This window comes from Hyla sarda, unplaced genomic scaffold (assembly GCF_029499605.1).
Source record: "Hyla sarda isolate aHylSar1 unplaced genomic scaffold, aHylSar1.hap1 scaffold_2189, whole genome shotgun sequence".
In the NCBI taxonomy this organism is placed as follows: domain Eukaryota; kingdom Metazoa; phylum Chordata; class Amphibia; order Anura; family Hylidae; genus Hyla; species Hyla sarda.
This window is the reverse complement of record NW_026608860.1, coordinates 44,609-50,608: the sequence shown is the minus strand read 5'-3', so window position 1 is coordinate 50,608 and position 6,000 is coordinate 44,609. Positions and strand designations below refer to the sequence as shown.

The 6,000-nt window shown below is 47.4% G+C and overlaps 2 non-coding genes and 1 pseudogene across 2 annotated transcripts; all 3 read left to right on the top strand.

Annotated features, from left to right (window-relative positions):
* Positions 1 to 129: 129 nt before the first annotated feature.
* Positions 130 to 320, top strand: LOC130320052 (U2 spliceosomal RNA). Its single transcript, XR_008866023.1, has one exon. It is a non-coding gene; the product is annotated as a U2 spliceosomal RNA (small nuclear RNA).
* A 2,093-nt stretch (positions 321 to 2,413) lies between these two features.
* LOC130320055 (U2 spliceosomal RNA) lies at positions 2,414 to 2,604 on the top strand. The gene has a single exon (XR_008866025.1). It is a non-coding gene; the product is annotated as a U2 spliceosomal RNA (small nuclear RNA).
* Positions 2,605 to 4,687: 2,083 nt separating this feature from the next.
* LOC130320054 (U2 spliceosomal RNA) lies at positions 4,688 to 4,820 on the top strand (annotated as a pseudogene).
* The last annotated feature ends 1,180 nt before the right edge of the window (positions 4,821 to 6,000 follow it).

Sequence of the window (6,000 nt, the reverse complement as noted above, 5' to 3'; positions counted from 1 at the left end):
TGTGTGTACTGGTGGTTGACTGCCCCCCAGCCCAGAGTGTGCATGGAAAATTGTCTGGCAGCCTCCCTGACAGCAAGCAGTGATAGTGCCCATGAAGGGGACCTTGTTGGGCCCGCCCCTTTCACGGTTATCGCTTCTCGGCCTTTTGGCTAAGATCAAGTGTAGTATCTGTTCTTATCAGTTTAATATCTGATACGTCCCCTATCTGGGGACCATATATTAAATGGATTTTTGAGAACGGGGGCCGATTTCGAAGCTTGCTTCCGTCGCCCTATGCATTGACCCGATATGGCAGTATCTTCGGGTACAGTGCACCACCCCCTTACAGGGTTAAAAAGAAAGATTCCTACTTTCATTGCTACCTGCTTGCTGGCTAGCCAGCTAGCCAGCCCTGTGGGCCTTGCTGCTGCTGCAGCCAAAAAACAAAAGGTGGTGCTGCTGCTGCTTCTGCTGCTTCTGCTTCTGCTTGTGTCTGGCCCCTGTTGGAGCGTCCAGGCACAGGACTTCTGCTGCTGCTGACTAAATGGCCTCCTTAATTGGATCATTTGAGTAGCCAGCACACCTGTGCAGGTAGGGCATGACATGATAGGCAGCTGCCTTGATAGCGGGTGGGTGCTGAATGTTCCTAATTGACAAAATAAGATTAATGCTTATGAAGAAATATAAAATCTCATCCCTTCCCCAATATCGCGCCACACCCCTACCCCTTAATTCCCTGGTTGAACGTGATGGACATATGTCTTTTTTCGACCGTACTAACTATGTAACTATGTAACATAACATGGGGGGGGGGGGGGGGTCTCCTGGCTGTTCACACAGGTGTGTCATTGCTGTACATTGACCATGCATTGCTTCTGTGGTATTGCAAAGGCAAAGACAAATGCTTCCAGCCATCCATTGCACTAATGGATTGGTCATCAGCTGGCTGTCTATGTCCCGCATCAATATAGACTAAAGTACAGAGGGTTAGGCTATGCTATTGTGCACCTACCTGATGCATCAGAAGGTGCGAGGCCCTTGCTAAATTCTGTGCACAGACTTTGAGATCTATGCTTTAGACTGTATCTAAACCTGCTCCAACATGGACTGACATTCTGGCCTACTTTCAGCCGATGCGACTTGTCTGTCGCTGAACAGTCGCTTTTTATGTATTCAGCACCTATGTATAATGTTGTAAAAATGCTCTAGAAGCTAAAGTCGCAGAAATGTCACACATATTTGGCCTGCAACTTTCTGTGCGACAAATTCAGACAGGAAAAATCAGTATAAATCCTTAGAAAATTATCCCCCAGTGTCTCCATCTGCTGGCGGTATTGAATAAGCATTGCTGCACTGATGGGGTATGCATTAGACGAAAAAAAAGAAGAAAAAGAAGAATAATACGCCCAGAAAAGAGGCGAAAAGGAGAAAAACGTAAAAAAACGTGAAAAAAAAGTAAGAGGAAGAGAAGGGAAAAAAAGGTGGAAATGGGTTTAAAAGTGATTTCGGCGGAGAAATATATATATATATATATATATATATATATATATATATATATATATGCGCACACACACACATAGATATAAACGTATTCTCCGTTGAGATATTGCAGCCGCTGCTGTGTCCAGGCCCAGGAGCCTTAGCACTGTGCTGTGATGTCACTCAATACCACTGACATCACTAGGTGTAAACAACATCTCTCCTTTGCTGTGTATGTGACTATGGAGCTGTTTGGTGATGTCGTCTATTACGGCCTTCATAGAAGCAACAGGAGATTGTTGCATCCATCTAGAACCCTCAGAACTACAGTGCTATGATGTCACTCACTTCCACAGGCCTTGCAGAGTGTAAACAACAACAACCCAGCTTTGTTGTGTATGTAACCAAAGGGATTTGTGATGTCACCTAGAACCTTCACAGCAGCGACAGCTTTATGAGGAGCATCAGCACTGCTCTGCCTGAGCAGAACCATCACCGCCATAGGTTGTCAAATAACCCGGATTTAACCCACACAGGTAAGTCCAATGGGGTGCAGGCATGTCCTCTATGCTTACAGCTTCCCGTGGGTGTTGGTTTGATACCGTTTGGGGACAGCCAAGGAGGCATCTGCAGGCAACAAAGGTAGGTGTGTGCTTGTGTGTGTGTTTCCTATGCAGATCCTAAGCCCAGTGTCACATGCAAGTAGGAGGAGTAAGAAGGGTTCCTGGCAAATCCGGGTTATGGATTGCATTTAAAAAGGCCCCGTGGGAGTGCAATGGGCCCCTGTCTTGCTGCTTAGCAATAATGGTATGGGTTTAGGTTCTGCTGTGTGTACTGGTGGTTGACTGCCCCCCAGCCCAGAGTGTGCATGGAAAATTGTCTGGCAGCCTCCCTGACAGCAAGCAGTGATAGTGCCCATGAAGGGGACCTTGTTGGGCCCGCCCCTTTCACGGTTATCGCTTCTCGGCCTTTTGGCTAAGATCAAGTGTAGTATCTGTTCTTATCAGTTTAATATCTGATACGTCCCCTATCTGGGGACCATATATTAAATGGATTTTTGAGAACAGGGGCCGATTTCGAAGCTTGCTTCCGTCGCCCTATGCATTGACCCGATATGGCAGTATCTTCGGGTACAGTGCACCACCCCCTTACAGGGTTAAAAAGAAAGATTCCTACTTTCATTGCTACCTGCTTGCTGGCTAGCCAGCTAGCCAGCCCTGTGGGCCTTGCTGCTGCTGCAGCCAAAAAACAAAAGGTGGTGCTGCTGCTGCTTCTGCTGCTTCTGCTTCTGCTTGTGTCTGGCCCCTGTTGGAGCGTCCAGGCACAGGACTTCTGCTGCTGCTGACTAAATGGCCTCCTTAATTGGATCATTTGAGTAGCCAGCACACCTGTGCAGGTAGGGCATGACATGATAGGCAGCTGCCTTGATAGCGGGTGGGTGCTGAATGTTCCTAATTGACAAAATAAGATTAATGCTTATGAAGAAATATAAAATCTCATCCCTTCCCCAATATCGCGCCACACCCCTACCCCTTAATTCCCTGGTTGAACGTGATGGACATATGTCTTTTTTCGACCGTACTAACTATGTAACTATGTAACATAACATGGGGGGGGGGTCTCCTGGCTGTTCACACAGGTGTGTCATTGCTGTACATTGACCATGCATTGCTTCTGTGGTATTGCAAAGGCAAAGACAAATGCTTCCAGCCATCCATTGCACTAATGGATTGGTCATCAGCTGGCTGTCTATGTCCCGCATCAATATAGACCAAAGTACAGAGGGTTAGGCTATGCTATTGTGCACCTACCTGATGCATCAGAAGGTGCGAGGCCCTTGCTAAATTCTGTGCACAGACTTTGAGATCTATGCTTTAGACTGTATCTAAACCTGCTCCAACATGGACTGACATTCTGGCCTACTTTCAGCCGATGCGACTTGTCTGTCGCTGAACAGTCGCTTTTTATGTATTCAGCACCTATGTATAATGTTGTAAAAATGCTCTAGAAGCTAAAGTCGCAGAAATGTCACACATATTTGGCCTGCAACTTTCTGTGCGACAAATTCAGACAGGAAAAATCAGTATAAATCCTTAGAAAATTATCCCCCAGTGTCTCCATCTGCTGGCGGTATTGAATAAGCATTGCTGCACTGATGGGGTATGCATTAGACGAAAAAAAAGAAGAAAAAGAAGAATAATACGCCCAGAAAAGAGGCGAAAAGGAGAAAAACGTAAAAAAACGTGAAAAAAAAGTAAGAGGAAGAGAAGGGAAAAAAAGGTGGAAATGGGTTTAAAAGTGATTTCGGCGGATAAATATATATATATATATATATATATATATATATATATATATATGCGCACACACACACATAGATATAAACGTATTCTCCGTTGAGATATTGCAGCCGCTGCTGTGTCCAGGCCCAGGAGCCTTAGCACTGTGCTGTGATGTCACTCAATACCACTGACATCACTAGGTGTAAACAACATCTCTCCTTTGCTGTGTATGTGACTATGGAGCTGTTTGGTGATGTCGTCTATTACGGCCTTCATAGAAGCAACAGGAGATTGTTGCATCCATCTTGAACCCTCAGAACTACAGTGCTATGATGTCACTCACTTCCACAGGCCTTGCAGAGTGTAAACAACAACAACCCAGCTTTGTTGTGTATGTAACCAAAGGGATTTGTGATGTCACCTAGAACCTTCACAGCAGCGACAGCTTTATGAGGAGCATCAGCACTGCTCTGCCTGAGCAGAACCATCACCGCCATAGGTTGTCAAATAACCCGGATTTAACCCACACAGGTAAGTCCAATGGGGTGCAGGCATGTCCTCTATGCTTACAGCTTCCCGTGGGTGTTGGTTTGATACCGTTTGGGGACAGCCAAGGAGGCATCTGCAGGCAACAAAGGTAGGTGTGTGCTTGTGTGTGTGTTTCCTATGCAGATCCTAAGCCCAGTGTCACATGCAAGTAGGAGGAGTAAGAAGGGTTCCTGGCAAATCCGGGTTATGGATTGCATTTAAAAAGGCCCCGTGGGAGTGCAATGGGCCCCTGTCTTGCTGCTTAGCAATAATGGTATGGGTTTAGGTTCTGCTGTGTGTACTGGTGGTTGACTGCCCCCCAGCCCAGAGTGTGCATGGAAAATTGTCTGGCAGCCTCCCTGACAGCAAGCAGTGATAGTGCCCATGAAGGGGACCTTGTTGGGCCCGCCCCTTTCACGGTTATCGCTTCTCGGCCTTTTGGCTAAGATCAAGTGTAGTAATACAGGAGATCTGGTCAGAAGGTACTCGGGTACCCCTCTCCTCGGCCTTGTGGGATCGCCCAGGTTTATTGCCTGGGCTTCACCCACTTGTTGCTATTGGGGAGAGGGCTTAGTCCCAGGGTAACGGGTTGCGATCGCCTCTCAAAGCCTTCGGGTGGAGAGAGGTTTGAGCGAATTGGCTGGTTGGTTGGAGCGGAGAGAACCAGACCAAAACACGAATGAACCATGGATGAAGATCTAGATCCTGGTTCGGTACCGGCTTATGCCCGGATTAAACACACTGTGCGGGTCATTCTCACAGGTGATGCGGCGGATGCACGTGGCATGAGGTTCGTGATAGAGGACGTGCTCGACAAGATTCTTAATGTTCGTAAGCGAGAGATTTTGGCCATCCAGGATTACCCTAAGCGGAGGATCTACGACTGCACTTTCATGGGGGAAGGCGTATTCTTAGATGCAGTAATGAAAATTCCAAAGCAAGATGATCCGAGGCTTAAGGGTATCCAAATTGTCGAGCACGTCCTAGATGAAACCAAGTTGATTGTCGTGAAGATGTACTCCCCTTTTGTAAATCAGAGAGAGATCGATGGGTTCCTGGCAGCCTACTTTAAAAAGGTGGAGTTCAGAGGAAAAATCATGAACGACTGTGGTGTCTGGACCTCAAAATGGCGATATCAAGTCACGTGCAACAAAGACCCCACCCTCCCAGGGGGGATACTATTACCGCCTGCTCGTTTTAAATTAAACAATGTGTGTGGCGACCTCTTTTTTGCGGGAATGCCAAATTTCTGCAGAAGGTGCCAACGTTATGGGCACATAAAGGAAAATTGTGAAAGTTCCTGTAAGAAATGTGGAAGCATGCAACATGAAACAGAAAAATGTGATAAGGGTTTGAGATGTAATTTTTGCCGTCACTTTGGTCACGTGTATGCTTTCTGTCCCCACAGACCAAAAAAAACCACAGAACAGCAAGGGCAACCCAAGAGAGACGTCCGGAGACCAGCCTGGGGAAAAGCCAGAGAGGAGGAGCACCCCCCACAAGAAGAGGTAAGCTGTGAGATGGAGACCACGGCCCCCCCAAAAGAACCCCAGGAGAAAGAGGCACAGGTGGAAAGGGGGACCCCAAATGAGAGGAGGCCGGGGAAGAGAAATGCGAGAGGGGATCGGGCAGATACCTCAGAGAAGGTGGAAGAGCGAGAGGTGCCCGATTCCACCCCGGAAGGTCCTCCTGCTCGGGGTCCCCCTGAGTGTGAAAACCCGGACGGAGTAGCAAA